This window comes from Panthera tigris, chromosome F2 (assembly GCF_018350195.1).
Source record: "Panthera tigris isolate Pti1 chromosome F2, P.tigris_Pti1_mat1.1, whole genome shotgun sequence".
NCBI classification, from domain to species: Eukaryota; Metazoa; Chordata; class Mammalia; order Carnivora; family Felidae; genus Panthera; species Panthera tigris.
The window spans coordinates 46,144,690-46,167,762 of record NC_056676.1 but is presented as its reverse complement, the minus strand read 5'-3'; the positions used below and the strand labels follow the sequence as shown (position 1 = coordinate 46,167,762).

General features: G+C 39.8%; 1 protein-coding gene across 1 annotated transcript in view; it reads left to right on the top strand.

Annotated features, from left to right (window-relative positions):
• Window positions 1–7: 7 nt before the first annotated feature.
• Window positions 8–23,073, top strand: part of ANKRD46 (ankyrin repeat domain 46) — a 39,802-nt gene continuing 16,736 nt past the window's right edge. The window contains exon 1 of the mRNA XM_007073307.2: window positions 8–86. The gene's annotated coding sequence lies outside the window, so the exon portion shown is untranslated. The remainder of the gene's footprint in view (window positions 87–23,073) is intronic.

The following is a 23,073-nucleotide window of genomic DNA, read 5'->3' as shown; positions in this document are numbered from 1 at the left end:
TTTACCCGCCAGGTTATCCAATACAGTGCTCTGCCTCGAGGAGAAGATACGTTTATTCTTTAAAACTGGCTACTGAACATCACTAGGTAAAAAAAAAAAAACACCATTGAATAGTAACACTTCTCACTAAAGAATAACAATGGTACCAAGGAGCTCCTAGCTATAGTATCAGTGGTATAGGAATTCTAGTAATAACTGTCTTCAGAGCTTACTATGTGTCAGACGTTGTGCTGAGTGTTTGAAATATCTAATAACCCCTTGCAGCAACCCTGTGAAGTTCCATTTCCAGTTTACAGACAAGGAACCGAGCACGGAGAGTCTGAGTTAACTTGTCGCCGGTCAGACAGCTAGACAAGAGTGAGCTGGGATTTGAGCCTCATCTGCCTTACTCCAGTGTTCTGCTTCTGTACCTGTCACCTATCCAGGCATGTTCTAGACATGTTTGATTTGATTTGTAGCCTGAACTGGTTTCTCTCGCGCTGAATTTTCATGGGTATGAGCAAGGGCCCCATACCAGCTTCTTTTTAGTTTTAAAGGAGTTTCATGAGAAAACTGTTTGCTCATTAAAGGTTACAGTGGATAATAAGTTAAGCTCATCGCTCCCAGTGCAGTTTGATTTGGAATAGAGTTGGGTTTATTTGGTTGTTTATGCACTTAATTACTTCTCTTCGTTATTTGTATTTCGATACCATTTTGAATGCGTTCGCTTTGCCTTTGCAATATTATGACAGTAGTGCTGAAGGGAAATGAGAGATTTTTCAATGACAGTGAGTTCATCTCTTACTGGATGTAGGAAAGGCATTGGAGAGAGACTGAAGTAAAGAGAATGAAGAGATTTTTGCCATGTTTAGAACACATTGAGTTACTCTAAAGGATAAAGACTTTGCACAGTTCCTATGAACGTCAGAAGGGATGTCCTATTTCCCATGTGGAAAGAGGTTGGATATTATTGTCTCCCAAATCCCTTCGCCTTATCAGGATCCAAGAGTTTGCGTATTCAGCATTCTTGTAGCAACTGTATATTGAGTGCCTTCCGTGGCCAGGCACTGTTCTACACACTGGGGATGGAAGAGTGAACAAAGGAAAATCTTTGTCCTCATGGAGCTAACTTTCCACTGGAGGAATGTGCGGGTGGGTACAATAAACAAAATAATTTAAAAAAATTTTTTTTTAATGTTTATTTATTTTTGAGAGAGAGACAGAGTGTGAGTGGGGGAGGAGCAGAGAGAGAGGGAGACACAGAATCCGAAGCAGGCTCCAGGCTCTGAGCTGTCGGCACAGAGCCCGACGCGGGGCTCGAACTTAGGAACCGCGAGATCATGACCTGAGCTGAAGTTGGACGCCTAACCGACTGAGCCACCCAGGCGCCCCTAAACAAAATAATTTTTGAAAATTAAAATAAAATATCCAGTCAGATGGTAACAGTTGCTAAGAAGAAAAATAAAGCAGGGAAGGGGGATAGGAAGAACCAGAGAAGAAACAGATGTAGTTTTAAAATAAGGAACAGCGTCATGGAGAAGATTTTTGAACAAAACCTGAGGGAGTGAGGGACAGCTTTGGAGCTATCTAGGGGAAGAGTATACCAGGCAGGTGCTGAAGCCCAGAAACTGTCAGTCTTACTGGAGGACCAGCAGAAGGAGGCCCGCAGGTTTGAGCAGAGTGAGGGAGGGTGGGGTGGGATCTGAGAGCTAAACTGGCCTTGGTAAAGACCTTGGCTTTTTCTCTGAGTGAGGAGGGGAGTGGGTGCAAGGTTTTGAGCAGAGGAGTTGGGGGATCTGACTCAACATTGTTTTGTGGTTTTTTGTTTTAATTTAACATTTATTTATGTTAGAGAGCAAGATAGAGCGCGAGCAGGGGAGAGGCAGAGAGAGAGAGACGGAGACAGAATCCAAAGCAGGCTCCAGGCCCTGAGCGGTCAGCACCGAGCCTGATGTGGGGCTCGAACTCACAAGCCCTGAGATCATGACCTGAGCCAAAGTCAGATGCAACCAACTGAGCCACCCAGGTGCCTCTCTGACCCAATGTTTTTAAAGGATCGCTCTGGCTGCTGTGTTCAGAATCAATTGTTGGGGCAAGGATGGAGCAGGGAGACTGGTTAGGAGGTTGGTTCAGAAATCCAAGTGAAAGGTGATGGGCGCTCAGACCAGCTGGTATCTGCCAGAATTTACGGATGGACTGGATGCGGAGTGCGGGACTAAAAGAAGGAAGCATGACTCGAAGGCCTTTGGCCTGCTGTTGGAAGGATGGAGTTGCTGTTTACTGAGATGGGGAAGATTTGAGGGTGGAGAGATAAGGGGAGGTGAGTGGGATGGCAATCAGGAGTTTCGTTTTAGATGTGTCAGATTTAAGATGCCTGTTCAAATGAGGCTATAGGAGGCTGGAGTTCAAGGGAAAGATCCTGACTCAAAATAGAAATTTGGGAGTCATTAGCAAATAGATAGTGTTTAGAACCATGGGATTGTATGAGATCTGGTCTAAAGAAAAGAGGATTGAGCTCTGGGCTTTGTGGAAAGATGATTGGTGAGATTAAGAACTTCCTGAGGAGGAGAATCCTTTGAAGATAGGAGTGTGGAGTGTTAGAAGCCAAGTGAAGAGAGTGTTTCAGGAAGGAGAAAGTGATCATCTGTGTCCTGCTCGTTGGAGAAGTCATGTAGATGAGGATGGTGAAATGGCCAGTGGATTTAGCAACGCGAAGGTCATTGGTGATTGTGCAGAAGCACTTTCAGGAGAACAGTGAGGGAGAAAACCTAGTCTAAAACCCGGTTTACAGAGAAAATAGGAGAGGGATTGGAGTCTACAAGTATAGACAACTCTGCAGAGGAGGTTAGCTGTACATTTTCCATATATAATTTGAAAGCACTGTAGTCATTTCCATAGTAAATAATTTTATTTCCAGCTTCTCTTACTTAGCAACTAGACTTGGATTGTTTTATCAATGACTGGTGGAAAGAAATACTCCTACTACTGGTAATAATTTTCAGTGGTATGCCTTTCTTCATGTGGAGCTGATGAACCTCTTTTGGTGCAGAATTTTTCATTAACTCCATGTTGACTTTTCTTTTGTTATTCACCCTTTAAAAATGAAAGAACTTTGCAGATTGTCACTATGCTATTGAAATTGTCATACCAAATTTGCTTAGTACCATTCTACTAAAGACTTTTCCTAGATGTCTTACAAGGAAAATAGAGAATTAGATCGTGTGTAGGCATTCCATAAAGAACTCTTTCGTGTTGTGTGTAAAAGATTTACCTATTTAATATAATTTTTGCTATTAAAACTTAACGGTTATATCTTTGTAATAAAATCCCTTTTTTTCTAAACCAATATATAAACATTAGAGTGATCAACTTAACTTAAACTTTATATATGAAAACTAAAATCATTGACAAAGGAGCTTCTAATTTACAGATTAAAAAGACGTTTGTTCCTTTTTCTTCCAGCTTTATTGAGGTATTGGTGACAAATTTGTATATATTTAGGTAGCACAGCATGATTCTTTAAGGGGTACAATGTGATGATTTAGTATTCTTTATCTGTGTTTTTTTTTAATTTTTTTAATGTTTATTTTTGAGAGAGAGAGAGAGAGAGAATGCAAGCAAGTGAGGGAGAGGCAGAGAGAGAGGGAGACACAGAATCCAAAGCAGGCTCCAGGGTCTGAGTTGTCATCACAGAGCCTGATGTGGGGCTCAAACTCAGGAGCCTTGAGATCATGACCTGAGCTGAAGTTGGACACTTAACCAACTGAGCCATCCAGGCAGCCCTTGGTATTCTTATATACTTATGTGAAATGATTACCACAATCAAGTTAATTAATACATCTATCACCTCACACAGTTACGTGTGTGTATTAAGGCACTTAATATCTACTCAGCAAATTTCAAGTACACAATACAGTATTACCAACTATAATCAGCATACTGTACATTAGAACCTCAGAACTTAGGGTGCCTAGGTGGCTCAGTTGGTTAAGCATCCAACTTCAGCTTCAGGGCATGGTCTCTCAATTCATGGGATCGGGCCCCATGTCGGGTTCTTTGCTGACAGCAACAGAACATTCTTGGGATTCTCTGTCTTCTCAAATAAAGTCTTAAAAATAAGTAAAATATAAATAATAAAAAGAACCTCGGAATTTAGTCATCTTGAAACTGAACGTTTGGGGCGCCTGGGTGGCTCGGTCGGTTAAGCGTCTGACTTCAGCTCAGGTCATGATCTCACAGACTGTGAGTTCGAGTCCCGCGTCAGGCTCTGGGCTGATGGCTCGGAGCCTGGAGCCTGCTTCCGATTCTGTGTCTCCCTCTCTCTCTGCCCCTCCCCCGTTCATGCTCTGTCTCTCTCTGTCTCAAAAATAAACGTTAAAAAAAAAAAATTAAAAATAAAAAAAAAAAAAAGAAACTGAATGTTTGTACGCTTTAACCGATATCTTTTCCTCTACCCTTCAGTCCCAGACAACCACCATTCTATTTTCTGGTTCTTTGAGTTCGGCTTTTTAAAATTCCACATATGGGGCATCTGGGTGGCTCAGTCAGCTAAGCATCCAACTTTGGCTCAGGTCATGATCTCATGGTTCATGGGTTCGAGCCCCACATCAGGCTCTGTGCTGACAGCTCAGAGCCTGGAGCCTGCTTTGGATTCTGTCTTCGTCTGTCTCTCCCCTGCTTGCACTCTGTCTCTCTCTCAAAAATAAATAATTGAAAATTTTAATTCCACATATAAATAGGATCATACAGTATTTGTCTGTGTCTGGCTTATTTCACTTAGTATAATGTCCTCCGTGTTTAATCATGGTATTGTAAATGATAGATTTTCCATATTTTTTTTTATGTCTGAATAGTATTCCATTGTGTGTGTATTTGTCAACTAATACTTGAGTTATTTACACATTTTGGTTATTATGAATAATGGAGAGAGAATCCCCAGCAGGCTCCATGCTGTCAGTGCAGAGCCCAAGGTGGGGCTTGATCTCATGCCCCATGAGGTCATGACCTGGGCCAAAATCAAGAGTCCAGCACTTAACTGAGTGAGCCGTCCAGGTGCCCCAGTGCTGTTTAGTTTTTCTGAAGCTTGTCTTTGTTCACTAAGATTGTTAGCACTTCCTCCAAGGAAGAGTTTAGAAACCTTAAATACTTATTTATTATTATTGTTATTGCCAGTAATTATTAAAGAAACAAAACAATTCTAAGACCAAACCATGTTCGACAAACAGACATATACCCATCTGATTAAAAAAGGGACAGTTTGTTGTTTTCTAGTTCTCTGTCCTTTAACCATAAACACATATATACCAAAGAAATACTGATATTTGTATGTATTCAACAAGCTAGCCAATAAGTGGTACTTGTTTTTTTCCTGGAAGTTTGTGCCTCTTAATCCCCTTCACCTCTTTTGCCCATTTCCCCCACTCCCCTCACCTCTGGCAACCACCAGTTCTCTCTATTTATGAGTCTGTTTCTGTTTGTTTGTTTTAAATTCCACATATAAGTGATCATATGGTTTTTGTCCGTCTGATTTATTTCACTTAGCATAATACCCTGTAGGTCTTTCCATGTTGTTACAAATGGCAAGATCTCATTCTTTTTTACATAGCTGAGTAATATTCCATTGTATGTGTATGTAAACACACACACACACACACACACACACACACACACACACACACCCCATATCTTCTTTATCCATTCATCTATAGATGGACACGTGGATTGCTTCCATATCTTGGCTATTGTAAATAATGCTTCAATAAACATAGGGGTGCATATATCTTTTCAACTTAGTGTTTTTATTTTCTTTGGGTAAATAGCCAGCATTGGAGTTACTAGATCATATGGTATTTTTATTTTTAATTTTTGGAGGAATCTCCATACTGTTTTCTATAGTGGCTGCACGAATTTGCATTCCCACCAACAGTGCAGGAGGGGTCCCTTTTCTCTATATCCTTGCCAACATTTGTTATTTCTTGTCTTTCTGTTCCTAGCCATTCTGACTGGTGTGAGGTGATACCTCGTTGTTTTGATTTACATTTCCCTGATGATTAGTGATGTTGAGCAGCTTTACATTATTTGTCTCTGGCCATCTGTATGTCTTTGGAAAAATGTCTATTCAGGTTCTTTGCCCATTTTTAAGTTGGATTATTTGTCTTTTTTGGTGTTGAGTTCTATAAGTTCTATATATATATTAGATATTAGCCTCTTATTAGGTAATATTATTTGCAAATATCTTCTCCCATTCAGTAGATTGCCTTTTGTTTTGTTGATGGTTTCTTGTGCAAAAGCTTTTTACTATGGTGTAATCCCAATAGTTTATTTTTGCTTTTGTTTCCCTTCCCTGAGGAGACATATCTATGAATATGTTGCTAAGTACTAATAGGTAGTACTTTTCACAAATTTCTGAATACGGTCAATTAAAAGACAAGGTGCACAATGCTATTTAGGGATGGTAGCAAGTGAGTCAGAAAGAAATGCGGGGCGCCTGGGTGGCGCAGTCGGTTAGGCGGCCGACTTCAGCCAGGTCACGATCTTGCGGTCCGTGAGTTCGAGCCCCGCGTCGGGCTCTGGGCTGATGGCTCGGAGCCTGGAGCCTGTTTCCGATTCTGTGTCTCCCTCTCTCTCTGCCCCTCCCCCGTTCATACTCTGTCTCTCTCTGTCCCAAAAATAAATAAAAAAAAAAAAAAAAAAAAAAAAAAGAAATGCAAGAACACAAATTCGTAGTTTATTTAGCTAATTTTGCCACGTTGGGTCTTTATGAAACTAGATACTCTTCTATATTTTACTTTTTAAATTCAGTATATCAGGGGCGCCTGGGTGGCTCAGCCGGGTGAGCATCCGACTTCGGCTCAGGTCATGGTCTCACGGTTCATGAGTTCGAGCCCCACATCAGGCTCTGTGCTCACAGCTCAGAGCCTGCTTTGGAGTCTGTGACTCCCTGTGTCTCTCTACCACTCCCTCGCTCATGCTCTCTCTGTCTCTGTCTCTCTCAAAAATAAATAAACACTAAAAAAAAATTAAACTCAATATATTAAAACTAGCCAAATATCCTATATATTGTATCTTGTTAATTACGATGTCTTTTTTCCCCCCTTTAACCAAAGTTTAATTTTAAAGTAATGTCCTGAGGGGTGCCTGGGTGACTCAGTTGATAAGCATCTGACTTTGGCTTAGGTCATGGTCTCATGGTTTGTGAGTTCGAGCCCGACTTCGGGTAAAAAAATACGAGCCCGGCTTTGGGTGAGCCCTTCTTCTCTCCCCCTCTCCCCCTCTCCCCCTCTTTCCCTCTTCCCTCTCCCCCTCTCCCCCCTCCCTCTCTCCCTCTCTCCCTCTCTCCCTCTCTCCCTCTCCCCCCTCCCTCTCTCCCTCTCCCCCCTCCCTCTCTCCCTCTCTCCCTCTCTCCCTCTCTCCCTCTCTCCCTCTCTCCCTCTCTCCCTCTCTCCCTCTCTCTCTCCCTCTCCCTCTCTCCCTCTCCCTCTCCCTCTCTCCCTCTCTCCCCCTCTCCCCCTCTCCCCCTCTCCCCATCTCCCCCTTTCTCCCTCTCTCCCTCTCTCTCCCTTTCTCCCTCTCTCCCTCTCTCCCTTTCCCTCCCTCCTTTGTCTCCCTCCCTCACTCCCTTTATCTCTCTCTCTCTCTCTCTCTCTCTCTCTCTCTGTGCCCCTCTTGGGATTCTCTCTCTCTCTCTGCCCTCACTTACTTGCACCCTCTCTCACTCAATAGTAATAGTAATAATAATAATAATAATAATAATAATAAAAAATATCCTGAGTGTAACATTGTTGGAAGAATTTAGGCATTTGTAACTTTGGGTGGCACTTTCAGTCCTAACATCAGTCATTTTTTTTCCAGTTGCCAACTGACACTGCTTCTTTAAGTCTCTCTGCCTTTCCCCATCTTTTGGCTGTGTTTTGCCTGTTAACTGTTACATTGATTTTTTTCTTAAAAACAAAAACTGTATTCCCTATAAAGAGTTTTCCCACAGTGAGCGTATTTTTATCTCACTTGTTTATTCAGAGTATCTTTTTAGCTTGTTCTGCTGGTTATCTCCATGGTCAGTTCCTAGAATTTATCTAGTGCTCTGTCAGCATCCGATCCCTTGTGCTATTTGTTCCATTTAGATGTGGGTTTTCTTAGACCATAATTCAGTTCATCTCATTCTTGAAGAGAGTTTGGTATCATTACACCCCACCCTTCCTTTGACCTTTGTCTTTTGCTGAAACATGGAACACAAACAATATGTTTTCCTTCTTGGAAAGCAGTGACAGGTGCATGTAGCAGTAGGTTAGGTATCAAGCAGTAATGACCACTTTAGATTCTGTCTCATTTAAATATTTGGCTCTAAGTAACAGAAAACCCAATTTAAGTTGTCTTAATATAAAAGGTACTTTATTAATGCCTGTATTTAAAAAGTCCAGAGTTAATAATGTGCTTTAAACGAGGTTTAATCAAGGCTTGATTCCATTTCTCTATCTACTCTTTGTGCATGCTGTATGTGTGTGTGTGTGTGTACATGTGTGTGTATGTGTGCACATGTATATAAAATAAATGTCAAAATGACTAAAGCAATTTTAGGTGTTTACAAAACATATTTTCAGGAAAAAAAGATAATGTATCACTCTAACATTCCAAGGAGAGTCTTACTGGACTTGTCACATGTCCACCTCTAAGTAAACACTACAGCTGGGGGAATGTAATTATTACATGGCTTAAAATAATCAGGGATGACCCTTTCAAGGCATATGGGCAGTGAAAAGTTATACTGTTGGGTACTATAGGCAGCAGAAGGTAAGAATGGATACTAGATAGGCAGCTGACGTGTCCACTACAATGACACTGGGCATCTGAGGATAGAAAAACACATATAGGGACGCCTGGATGGCTCAGTCGGTTAAACGTCTGACTTCAGCTAAGGTCGTGATCTCATATTTGGTGAGTTTGAGTCTCACGTCAGGCTCTGCGCTGACAGCTGGGAGCCCACTTCAGATTCTCTTGCTCCCCCCCTCTCTCTGTGCCTCCCCAGCTTGCGTGCGTGTGCGTGCTCTCTCTAGAAAATAAACATAAAAGAAAAACACATAATTAGTTTTAGATCAAAATGGTATGTTAAGTTCATATTTCAGCACATGGCCATAATTGATCAAACATAAAAAGAGGAAGCCAGAAAGATGTAGTCAGAGCAGTAAATAAATTAAACATGGGGTGAGCCCTGCTTCTCTCTCTCTCTCTCTCTCTCCCCTTCTCCCCCTCTCCCCCCTTCCCCCGCTCTCCCTTTCCCTCCCTCTCTCACTCCCTTTATAAAAGTAAAAGCAAAAAGTAAAGTAAAAACACCGGGTGACAAGTGGAGCTGCAACTGTTCTGGAGGTGGGCAGTGGTGGGCAAGTATTTGGCTCCTGCTGGGTGCTGAGGGTTGAAAATGCTCCGCACAAGGCAGAGGTGGAGTAGGGTTAAGTAGGGTTAACAGCTTCAAGTCGGGGCCTTGGGTAGAGATTCCCGGAGCACAGGAGGAGTCCCAGTAAAACTGTTGGCTGCTGCCAGAACCAGATGGCTTCAGGAAGCTGGACCTGGCAAGGCACAACATGGCAGTCTCCCGGCCAGGAACTGAACTGGACTTTGGCTCTGGAACTAAGTCTGTAATAGCCCCACTATCACTGAGAGACAAGAGCTCAAACTTACCTTTTATAAGACCTGGTTCTGAACTACGTTCCCAGGTGGCAAGGCAGAGGCAGCTCTCAGAGGGAGTAAGCACAGGGGGAGAAGGAATGGGGAACAGAAACAAGTAAACCTTTGTCTCAAAATAAGCTTGCAGCACCAACTCCAAAAGGAATGAAGATCTAATGCTAAGAAAAACTCATCCAGTGATATTTAGCACTGGAACACAAATTCAATTCTGATGTAAAGAATTTTAGGAAACCATCCAACAGACTTGTAAGTGTCTATATGCTGAAAGAGAAAAAGGATTCATTTATTAAAAGTGAACAGTAAATTATGAAACAAAAAGTAACAAGAACAGGTGGATATGAAGAATTAATTAGAACTCTTAGAAATGAAAAGTTACAGTAGTTGAAATCCTTTTTTATCTTTTTACTTATTTTTTATTTTATTTATTCTCAAGTTGGCTAACATAAAGTGTAGTCTGGCTTCAGGAATAGCTTCTGGTGATTTGTCACTTAAATCCACCCAGTGCTCATCCCAACGAGTGCCCTCCTTAATGCCCATCCCATTTTCCCCACTCCCATCAACCCTCAATATATTCTCTGTATTTAAGAGGCTCTTATGGTTTGCCTCCCTCTGTTTTTATCTTATTTTTCCTACCCTTCCTCTATGTTCATCTGTTAAGTTTCTCAAATGCCACATGAGTGAAATCATATGATCTTTCTCTGACTTATTTTGCTTATTTCTATCCACATTGTTGCAGATGACAAGATTTCATTCTTTTTCATTGCCAAATAGTATTCCATTGTATGTATATACCACATCTTTATCCATTCGTCAGTTGATGGACATTTGGGCTCTTTCCATAATTTGACTATTGTTGATAGTGCTGCTATAAACATTGGGGTGCATGTGCCCCTTTGAATCCACACTCCTGTATCCTTTGGATAAATTCCTAGTAGTGCAGTTGTTGGGTTGTAGGGTAATTCTATTTTTAATTTTTTGAGGAACCTCCACATTGTTTTCCAGAGTGGCTGTACCAGCTTGCATTCCCACCAACAGCACAAGAGGGATCCCCTTTCTCCACATGCTCACAAATATCTGTTGTATCCTGAGTTGTTAATTTTAGCCACACTGACCAATATGAGGTGTTGTCTCAGTGTGGTTTTGATTTGTATTTCCCTGATGATGAGCGATGTTGAACATCTTTTCACGTGTCTGTTTGCCATCTGGGTGTCTTCTTTGGAAAAGTGTCTATTTCATGTCTTCTGCCCATTTCGTCACTGGATTACTTGTTTTTCAGGTGCTGAGTTTGTTAAATTCTTTATAGATTTTGGATACTAATCCTTCTAATCTGTCATTTGCAAGTATCTACTCCCATTTCATCAGTTGCCTTTTTTGCTGATTGTTTCCTTCGCTGTGCAGAGGTTTTTTATCTTGATGAGGTCCCAGTTGTTCATTTTTGCTTTTATTTCCCTTGCCTTCAGAGACATGTCAAGTAAGAAGTTGCTGTGGCCAAGGCCAAAGAGGTTGCTGCCTGTTTTCTCCTGTAGAATTTTGATAGTTTCCTGTCTCACATTTAGGTCATTCATCCATTTTGAATTTAATTTTTGTGTATGGTGTAAAAAAGTGGTCCAGTTTCATTCTTCTGCATGTCACTGTCCAGTTCTCCCAGCACCATTTGCTAAAGAGACTGTCTTTTTTCCATTGGGTACTCCCTCCTGCTTTGTCAAAGATTAGTTGGCCATATATTTGTGGGTCCATTTTTGGGTTCTCTATTCTATTCCATTGTGTCTGTTTTTGTGCGAGTACCATACTGTCTTGATGATTACAGCTTTGTAATACAGGCTAAAGCCTGGGATTGTGATACCTCCAGCTTTGGTTTTCTTTTCTAACATTACTTTGGCTATTTGGGGTCTTTTGTAGTTTTTTACAAGTTTTAGGATTGTTTTTTCAAGCTCTGTGAAGAATGCTGGTGCGGTTTTGATTGGGATTGCATTGAATGTGTAGATTGCTTTGGGTAGTATCGACATTTTAACAATATTTGTTCTTCTAATCCATGAGCATGGAATGTTTTTTCATTTCTTTGTTTCTTCTTCAGTTTCTTTCATAAGCTTTCTGTAGTTTTCAGTGTACAGATCTTTTACCTCTTTAGTTAGGTTTCTCCCTAGTTATTTTATGTTTTTTTATGCAATTGTAAATGGGATTGATTCCCTGATATCTCTTTCTGTTCATTATTGGTGTGTAGAAATGCAGCTGATTTCTGTACATTGATTTTATATTCTGTGACTTTGCTAAATTCTTGTGTCAGCTCTAGCAGTTTTTTTGGTGGAGTCTTTTGGGTTTTCCATGTCGAGTATCATGTCATCTGCAAAGGGTGAAAGTTTGGCTTCTGTTTTGCCAGTTTGGATGCCTTTTATTTCATGTGGTTGTCTGATTACTGAAGCTAGCACTTTCAACACTATGTTAAACAACAGTGTTGAGAGTGAACATCCCTGTCATGTTCCTGATCTTAGTGGGAAAGCTCTCAGTTTTTCCCCATTGAGAATGATATTAGCTGTGGACCTCTCATATATGGCTTTTATGATGTTAAGGTTATGTTCCCTCTAACCTGACTTTCTTGAGGGTTTTTATTAAGAAAGGATGGTGTATTTTGTCAAATGCTTTTTCTGCATCTGTTGACAGGATCATATGGTTCTTATCCTTTCTCCTATTAATGTGAAGTATCGTGTTGATTGATTTGCAAGTGTTGAACCAGCCCTGCAGCCCAGGAATGAGTCCCACTTGATCATCGTGAATAATTCTTTTAATCTGTTGAATTCGATTTGCTGGTATCTTATTGAGAACTTTTGCATCCAGGTTCATCAGGGATATCGCCTATAATTCTCCTTATTAGTGGGCTCTTTGTCTGGTTTTGGAATCATCGTAATGCTGGCTTCATAGAATCATTCTGGAAGCTTTCCTTATGTTTCTGTTTTTTGGAATAGTTTGAAAAGAATAATTATTAACTCTTCTTTAAATGTCTGGTAGAATTCCCCTGGGAAACCATCTGGCTCAGGACTCTTTTTTGTTGGGAGATTTTTGATACCCAGTTCAATTTCTTCACTGGTTATGGGACTGTTCAAATTTTCTGTTTCTTCCTGTTTGAGTGTTGGTAGTGTGTGGGTGTCTAGAAATTTGTCCATTTCTTCCAGATTGTCCAATTTGTTGACATATAATTTTTCAGTGTTCTCTAATAATTGCTTATATGCTGTGGTGTTGGTTGTCATCTCTCCTGTTTCATTCCTGATTTTATCTATTTGGGTTTTCTCTCTTTTGAGAAGTCTAGCTATGGGTTTATCAATTTTGTTCACTCTTTCAAAAAACCAGTTCTTAGAGTCATTGATGTATTCTACTGGCTTTTTGGTTGTTGTTTTTTTGTTTTTGTTTTTCTTTTTGTTTGCTTCTATATTGTTTATTTCTGCTCTAATATCTATTATTTCTGTTCTTCTGCCAGCTTTAGACCTTCTTTGCTGCTGCCTTTGTAGCTCCTTTAGGTGGAAAGTTAGGTTGTGTATTTGGGACCTTTCTTGCTTCTTGAGATAGGCCTGCATTGCAATGTATTTTCCTCTTACAACTGCCTTTGCTGCATCCCAAAGGGTTTGGACTGTCATGTTTTCATTTTCACTTGCTTCCATATATTTTTTAATTTCTTCTTTAATTGCCTGGTTACCATTCATTCCTTAGTAGGATGTTCTTTAACCTCCCTGTATTTGGAGGCTTTCCACATTTTTTTCTCGTAGTTAATTTCAAGTTTCATGGCAGTGTGAGCTGAAAATATGCGTGATATGATCTCAGTCTTTTTATACTTGTTGAGGGCTACCTTGTAACCCAGTGTGTGATCTGTTTTGGAGAATGTTCATGTGCACTCGAGAAGAATGTGTATTCTACTTGAGGATGAAAAGTTCTGAATTTATCTGTTAAATCCATCTGGTCCAATGTGTCATTCAGATCTGTTGTTTCCTTATTGATTTTCTGCCTGTATGATCTGTTCGTTGTTGTAAGTGGAGTATTAAAGTCCCGTACAATCATGGTATTATTATGTATGCATTTGTTTATGGTTGTGATTGATTTATGTATTTGGGTGCTTTCACATTGGGGGCATGAACATTTACAATTGTTAGCTCTTGATGGATAGACTCCTAAATAATGATATAATGCCCTTTTTCATCTCTTGTTACAGTCTTTGTTTTAAAATCTAGTTTGTCTGGCAGAAGTATGGCTACTCTGGCTTTCTTTTGCCATCCAGTAGCATGATAGATGGTTTTCCATCCCCTCACTTTCAATCTGCAGATGTCCTTAGGACTAAAATGAGTCTCTTGTAGGCAGCATATAGATGGATCTTGTTTGTTTTGGGTTTTGTTTTTGTTTTTCTTTTTGTTTTTATCCATTCTGATACCCTGTGTCTTTTGATTGGGATATTTAGTCCATTTACATTCAGAGCGATAATTGAAAGATATGTATTTAGTGTCGTTGTGTTAACTATAGGTTTCATGCTTGTGGTGATGTCTCTTGTCCTCTGTAGTCTTTGCTGCTTTTCACTCACAGAGTCCCCATTAGGATCTCCTGCAGGGCAGGTTTAGTGGTCATGAACTCCTTTAGTTTTTGTTTGTCTAGGAAAGCCTTTATCTCTCCTTCTATTCTGAATGACAGCCTTACTGGATAAAGGATTCTTGGCTGCATGTTTTTCCTATTCACCACATTGAATATTTCCTTTCTCTCCCTTCTGGCCTACCAAGTTTCAGTGGGCAGGTCTGCTACTACCCTTATGTGTCTACCCTTGTAGGTTAAGGCTCGTTTGTCCCTAGCTGCTTTCAGAATTCTCTCTTTATCTTTGTATTTTGCCAGTTTCACTATGATGTGTTGTGGTATTGACCTGTTTTGTTGATTTTGAAAGGAGTTCTCTGTGTCTTTTGGACTTGGATGCCTGTTTCCTTCCCTAGATTAGAGAAGTTCTCAGCTATAATTTGTTCAGATAAACCTTCTGCCCCTTTCTCTCTCTCTTCTTCTGGAACTCCTATGATACCGATATTATTTTGTTTCATTGAATCACTTAGGTCTCTAATTCTCCCCTCGTGGTCTAGTAATTTCCATTCCCTCTTTTTCTCAGCTTCATAATTTTCCATAATACCATCATCTATTTCACCTGTTCTCTCCTCTGTTTCTTTTATCTTTGCCGTTACTGTCTCTAGTTTATTTTGTGTCTCATTTATAGCATTTCTTATTCATCATGACTATTTCTTAGCTCTTTAGTCTCTGTAGCAATAGATTCTCTGCTGTTTTCTATGCTTTTTTCAAGCCCAGCTATTAGTCTTATGACTATTATTCTAAATTCTTGTTCAGATATATTGTTTATACCTGTTTTGAGAAATTCTCTGGCTGTCATTTCTTGATGGATTTTCTTATGAGAATTCTTCTGTTTCATCATTTTGGCTAGGTTTTTGTCTTTTGTGTGTTTTAATAGCTTGTTATGTGTCCTGCACATACTACTGCAAGTACTCCTGCAAGTACTACTGTATTAAAAATGGGTCATACACTGTCCAAGGCCTGGCACTTCAGGAAGTGTTTTTCACAGTGTGTTGTGTGTCGACTGCTCTATCCAATCTGTCAGTCCTCTGCAAAACTCCTCCTTGCTTGTGGTGGTGGAGCGCTTGGACCTTCCACCAGGTGTGCTTTGATTTGTTGGTTGAAGTAAGCCTGGAAAAAAGGAAAGGGGGGTGGGGAGCCTGATCCCATACAAAGAGAAAGATGAAAGGGACAGAAAAAAGACCAAGCAGAGAATAAACAGCAATAACAAAACCCAAAAACCCATAAGGCTTAATGCAGAGAGAGAGAGAGAGAGAGAGAGAGAGAAAGGAAAATAAACGAGACATAGAAAAGGTGTAAAAAGAGTAGAGTAAAAATGCCTAATTAAACAAACAAACAAAATAGAAAAATAAATTATGTATATAATAAGATTTGACCAAAAACCAAATCAGAAATTATGAGCCTGATTCCAAAAGAAAAAAAGAATAGGGTAGAAAGAAAAAGAAGAAAAGCAGAAGACAAACAGACTAACATACAAAAACGCAAGACAGTGGTCTGTTGGTGCCTGGGACCAGTGGCTGTGCTCCGGTGGAGAAGAGGCCATCTGGTTGGCTCAGTGTCAGTCCTACTCCAGTAGGTGAGCAGTTACCAGGCACAGAGGGGCAGGGTTTGATGTAAGTGTCCCGCCTCCACTGGGGGAGCTCTGCTGCTCCCTGAAACCCCACCATGTTGGCGATGGGGATCAAAATGGCAACACCCCAATCTCTCCTCCCCAGACTGGGTGTTTCAAACCACACTGTTCAGGCAACCCTCACAAGTAGCGTGGGTGGTCAGCTTGTCCTGCTCCACAGTCTCCTGTGCCTCCTAGGTGTTCGGCTGGGATTCAAAACCTGATGTCTTAAAGGGCCCTACACCAAATGGGTCCTGTTTTGGTACATAGCGCCACTCAACCCTGCCGATAAAAGGCCTTTGGCTGGTGCCTGCAGGGTCTTTTGTCCTTGGGGAGGCAATACACCCTCTTCCCACCATACTCAAGGGAGGGGTCTGTTCTCTCTCAGTGCACCTGGGAGCCCCTGAGATCGCTGCTGCACCCTGGGGGTGGCTCCCCTCCCCCACAGGAGCACACACATGGCATCGTCAAAGAAAAGTCATGCAGTCTGCTGTCCACAGAGGTGTTTCTCATGTCTTAACACAATACCGCAATTCCAGTCTCCCGGTCCCTTTTGTCTCTCCACAGAAGGGGTTTGCTCTCCTCTGTGCCTACTCTGATAAAACAGAGATCTCCCCCAATTCACGTACACACACCTCAATCTGGCCAAGCTGTCTCCCTCCACCTATGGAGATCCTTCTGCCACTCTGCAGATTGATTCCCTGGATGTTCCATGTGATTTGACCTCAGTACAGCTGTGTTGGAGGGAGGAGGAAAATCCCAGTCCCCCTACTTCTCCACCACCGTAACGCCTCCCTCGAGATCCTTTTCTAAAGTGTAATAACCATTTAGACTCCAACCAGCCTGAGCATAAGTGAATTAGAAGAAGGTGCTAGAAACTGCACCTAGAATGTAGCATAGAAGAACTTTTTTTTTTTTTCTAAGTAAAGGATAAATTGAACATTGAGTTTCCAGCACATATCTAATAGGAAGATAGGGTTGAAAAGCTCTATTTGAAGAGAATTCGCCAGAATTCTAGAAAGGCATGAGTGCTTTACATTACAAATACATTATGAATTCCTAACATGATAAATAAATCCTCCCACATAGACCTTAGTGAAACTGTAGAACATTAAGCATAAAGTGAAAAATTTTAAACCAAACAAAGAAAAAAAGACATTCCTACACAAGAACAACAATTAGACTGAGGCAGACATCTCCTGGCCATAATAGATGCCTGGAAGCATTAGAGCGAGAGCTTCAGGGTGCTAATGCAAAGTAACTAGCAACTACAGCCTCATGATCACCTCAAGTGAATAAAGTCAAAATCAAGCCGTTTGCAAATTTGCAAAGACTGGGACAGGTTACTGCTCACAGATCCTCATTGAAAGAAGTGGAGAAGTGAACTTCAGCTAGAGAGAAGAGTGAATCCAGAGGGGAGGCATGGGATTTTTTGAAAAAGAATATGATTGATAGGGGCGCCTGGGTGGCTCAGTCAGTTAAGCGTCCGACTTCGGCTCAGGTCATGATCTCACAGTTCCTGAGTTCGAGCCCCGCATCGGGCTCTGTGCTGACAGCTCAGAGCCTGGAGCCTGCTTCAGATTCTGGGTCTCCCTGTCTCTCTGCCCCTCCCCCACTCATGTTCACTCTCTGTCTCTCTCAAAAATAAATAAACTAAAAAAAAAAAAAAAAAAAAAGGAAACAAAGATAATAATGAAAGAGATGGTAGGAAAAAAGCCAAAAAAAAAAAAAAAAGGAAAGAAAAAGGTAATAAATAGACAACACAAAATAAATGGTGGACATAAGTCCAAATACGTTAGAAATCATATAAAATGTAACTTGATTAAGTTCACCTATGGGAAAAAATTCTTCACAACAGTTAAAAAGCAATCTAGTTTCCTGCTGTTTACCAAACATGCATGTAAGACAAAAGCTATACATAAAGGTTGATATAGAAAAATATTCCCCCAAAGTTATAAACATAGAAAGCTAAATAATGTCAAATGTTGAGACAAGAAACATTAATAAGAATAAAGAAGCACATTAATAAAAGTCTTCCAGGAAGATAGAGCAGTGGTGCATGTACCTAAATATAGTCTCAAAATGTAATCCAAAATTAGATGGGATTACAGAAATAATGATAAATCCACAATTCCTGGGGGAAAATTGTAACATTACTTTCAGAAACTAGTATATCAGATGGCAAAATATTGGAAGAATATAGAACATTTGCACAACAAAAGGAACAAGATTGATCAAATTTATGTATATCGAGAGTAGAATCCTGTCTTCAACTAATATTCATACATTCTTTTCAGATATATATGGCACATTAACCAAAAGGAAGTCAATAAATTTTAATAAATTCTTGCCCAAAGGCCCATTTTCTTTTACCACAATGCAGATGAATTAGAAATTAACAAAAAGTTTTTCAAATCCCATGTTTGGGTATTTCAAATGCATTTCTATGTAATTAATAGGTTAAAGAAGACATCGCAGAAAATATATATTTAAACAACAATGTGAAATACTACATGTGAAAATCAGTAGGGTCCAGTTGACACTTCAGTGTAAATTTATAGATTTAAATAAATTTGTTGGAAGAGTAAAAGTGAGTTAAGGGTACAAATCAAGGTAGAAAAAGAAACCACAAAGCTTAAAGTAGAAAAAATAAATACATAACAAATTAACAAAAGAGAAACCAGAACCAGAAGCAATAAAACAGCAGAACTGGTTCTTTAAAAATTAAATATACAAGGGTGCCTGGGTGGCTCAGTTAAGCGGCCGACTTCGGCTCAGGTTATGATCTCACGGTTTATGGGTTCGAGCCCCGCATCAGGCTCTGTGCTGACAGCTCAGAGCCTGGAGCCTGCTTCGGATTCTGTGTCTCCCTCTCTCTCTGCTCCTCCCCCACTCATGCTCTGTGTCTCTCTCTCAAAAGTAAACATTAAAAACTTTTTTTAAAAAACTAAATATACAAACTTCTATCAATAACAATCTAGGAAAGAAAAAACAAGGAAAAGCACACACACACCAAGAAAACCACCGGAAACAAGAAAGGAAACAATACAGATATAATAGGGATTTTTTAGTCATGAGAGTATATAATGAATAACTTTATGCCAATAAGTTTGAAAACTACAAAGGTTAACAGTGGCTGTGGGTCATGAATTTGAAAGTGACTTAGCTGAATGGTTTAAACTCAGAGTATTTCAGTCAAGATTTCAGCCTGGGCTAGTCATCTGAAGGCTTGGCTGGGTCTGGAGGATCTTTTCCAAGGTGGCTCACTCACGTGACTGTTGGCAAAGAGCTTCAGTTCCTTGCTGTCTAGTGACAATGCTTCATCACACAAACCTCTGTAGGACTGCTTGGGTGTCCTCATGACATGGCAGCTGGCTTTTTTCAGAATGATCCATGAGAGAGTAAAGAGGAGGCTTCATTGTCTAATTTATGACCTATCTTGGAAGCCACTTCTACCATATCCTATTTGCTAATAGTGAATTAATAAGCCCATACTCAGGGGAGGGGATTTTGACTCCTCCTCTTGAAGAAAGGTGTAGTAAAGAATTTGCGGGCATGTTTTTAAACTAACACACTGTACTTACGTAAGTGATATGGTAATTCAACAAAGAAAATTCAAGAGAACCTATAAATGTATTAATAGAGTTAGTAAGAATTCAGCAAGTTTGCTGATGTGAGTCAACACACATGTATCAGTTTCATTCTTAGTACTAGTAATAACAAAACTGTAATAAAGACCTCAATCATAAGCAGAAATAAAGGCAATAAGTTATTTAAAAATAAAATTTGTAAAAGATGTATAAGACCTTAATGGAGAAAATTATAAAAATGTATTCAAAGGTACCAAAGAATACCAAAGATACCAAAGAATATCCAGATATTCCATGTTATCTGGGTATGACTTGCAGTAAATATAATTTCCAGTAAGGTTTCTGCCATGTTATCTGGGTATGACTTGCAGTAAATATAATTTCCAGTAAGGTTTCTGTCATACATGACAAAATAATCCTGACATTCAGATGGGATAGAAAATGGCAAATAATTGTTATAATGTTTTTGAAGAACAAGGTTGGGAGACTTGCCACATAAGATACCAAGAACTATGATGAAGCCAAAGTGATTAAAACAGTGTGATATTGGCACATATATATCCCGTAGACTATTAGAACAGAATAGAGACCTGGCAACAGACATACACAGACAGAAATTTGTTGTATATTAAACTACGTTGTCCACTATTGTGTCTATTTAAATTTTAAATGTAAAGTGCCTAGCATTAATAACTACAGTACTGGTTCTCAGCATCCTGGTGTGCTAGTATTTAGTGCTGTTTTTAAGTATTTTTCATGATACATTTTTGTCGAGCTTAGCGTTATTTTTTAAAACCTTTAAGTATTTATGTCTTGGGACATACCAAGGGAATTATATGAAGAGTCATGTTGCTATTAAAACTTGAGATCCTTAGTCACTAACCACCCTTTCTCACGTTGGTCACAGCGACCTGGTAGGTCTCTGGGCAGTCTGCAAAAATAGTTTCTTAGGAAACTGATATAGGGATTTGCCAGCCCTATTCCCATTTCTGAAAGATTCTCTGGAACTCTGAATACATAGACTTAAACTGAGCCAACTCATGGATCTGCCATTTTAACAGGAGATGCTTTCTGGGGGCCAGGTCTCAGTCGGAAAGAAGATTGCTATAATTCATTGTCCCTTTCACTTGAGATTACTATGCTGTTGAACAAGCTATCAGGACTGCTGATTCAGCTGTGCCTTAGAATATTGGCATTTCCCACTTCGTTCCCCACATCTTAGGTTCCTAAGTGGCATCACGAGAAAAGCCCCCGCCAAAACAACTTCTTCCTGTAATCCTTATTTTTATCCTCACAAACTGGCCTAGAAAATTTAGGGGAAAAAAGTCCCTATTTGTCTTTCTTGAACCTAGAGTCATTTCTAAGTATGTCACTCTCTACTTTCTCTTCTCTGGGTATCAGAAGATGCCTTCCCAAAATAGGTTGCCTCCAGTCCAAAGAAGCGGTGGCAGGAAAGGAAACAAAGGTTTCCTTTAAAGTCTCAGACACTTCTCAACCCTTTACTCGCTTCCTACCAAAGTTCTTAACTTTAATTCTTATTTCCAGTAGGGAGAAATAGGAAATGCTTCACACCCCAAATGGTGGCCCTTTTTTGCCTATAAATAACCATGCCATTTTTAGAGGCTATTTGGTAAGTTGGTTCCTTAGTCTCTCTTCCGTTGGTTTTTCATTGTGTCTCCTTATTTACCAGGGCCCCTGGAAGTTGAAATGAGTCGGGTAGGATGTGGGTCTAATAATGTGTAAGGAGCTCTTGCATTTTAAGGGTTGTCTTAGGCCGTAAATGTAAGCAGTGTGGAGCTCTAGACTATGGTGATTCATATAGCTTCACACGCAACCAGAGGACACCTCAGAGATGTCTACTGGATCCTCTGTGGGGTTGCAGGGCGTAGGGAGGGCCTTGTCCACCCTGTGTCACTAGAATGGGTATTTTGCACGAAGGGTGCAGGACATGCTAGCACCCATCTGGTGCACAATTTAAAGCATAAGGTGGGGACAGATGACAATAGAATTGTGATAAACATTATGTTGTGTAGATGACATATGTTTTATTTTCACTGTGGATCCTGAATGGAGCTAGAACCTTGAGAATAAGGGCTGGTTTGTAAAGTAGCCTATGAAGTTACAGCCTCTCTGGTTCTCAGTATTCTTATCTGTAAAATAAGGAGATTGGGTTGAATAATCCTGAATGGGCCTCCTGGCTGTAGAAACTTCGTGGAAGAATTTAAGTTTCTCCTGAGAACACTTGTGCCTTCAAACTATTTGATGTGAATCTGATTTAAATTTTGTGAACTATTTAGAAAATAAGGAATAACTTTAAAAAAGTTGTAGTTCCCGTATTTTTTAAGTGACACCAAATAAATGAATAAGTAGGAACATCATTTTTTTAGCACTTCAGTTTTGTGTAAACGAAATCTGCCATGGTGGGTTTGAGATTTAGATTTCTGAATAATCCTAGAGTCGTCATTTATACTATTAATTTACTTTAATTTTACTTTAAAATTTAATTTTTTAAATTGAGGTATAATTGATGTACAGCATTATGTTAGGTAAACTTTTTTTTTAAGAGAGAGAGAGCACGAGCGGGGAAGGTGCAGAGAGAGAGGGAGACACAGAATCCGAAGTAGGCTCCAGGCTCTGAGCTGTCAGCCCAGAGCTCTAGGTGAGGCTCGAACTTGTGAACCACAAGGTCATGATCTGAGCTGAAGTCAGACGCTTAGCTGACTGAGCCACCCAGGCGCCCCTAAACTTTTTTTTTAAAAGGAACATTGAGCTTCATCCCAACTCTGAATTTTCACTAATTAAGGATTATTGAGAATTATAATGGTAAGTGACGGTGAAATGAAACAAAGAGAGGGGTGCACCTGGCTGGCTCAGTCAGCAGAGCATGGGATTCTTGATCTCAGGGTTGTGAATTTGAGCCCCACATCGGGTGTAGAGATTACTAAAAATAAATAAAGAAACTTAATTTAAAAAACAACTTTAAAAAAAATGAAATGAAACAAAGAGAAACTTACAAGGCACTCCCTCTTGCTTTATTCCCGTCCTAGATGCTAAAGTTGCAGTTGAAGCCCAGGTGGCCCACAAGGTGGCACCATTAGGTCATATAAGTAAAGTGCTGCTATTGTAGATAAAACTGATATTTTTAAAAATCACTTTATTACAAAAATAATACATGTGCATGAAAGACTTCAGATTGACTTCCCAGTGCTTATTTAATATACTTATTATATAATTACAAAATATAAGCTGAAGACTTCCTATGGGGGAAGGTCCCTTGCTAAGAATTTTAAACGGGGTAAAATTGCACAGTAAAGATTTTGGAAAATACTGAAAAGTGTTAGAATAGAATAAAATATCCAGGATACCAGTACACCCTTTGGAAACAATTAATTTTATTTATTTTAAGCCAATATCTTTTCAAAAGTTTAATTGTAACTAAATTTTAATAATGCAAAACTATAAGTAATACAAACATCAGAGGAAATATATATCGGAAATCCTTATTTGGTGTTTTTTTATTTTCTGATGGAGAAAGAGAAGTTTAGACAAGCATTTTCTCATTATCCCAATGAGTAAGAGATATTTGAGAATAATGAGTCCAGGAATTTAGTCACTTCC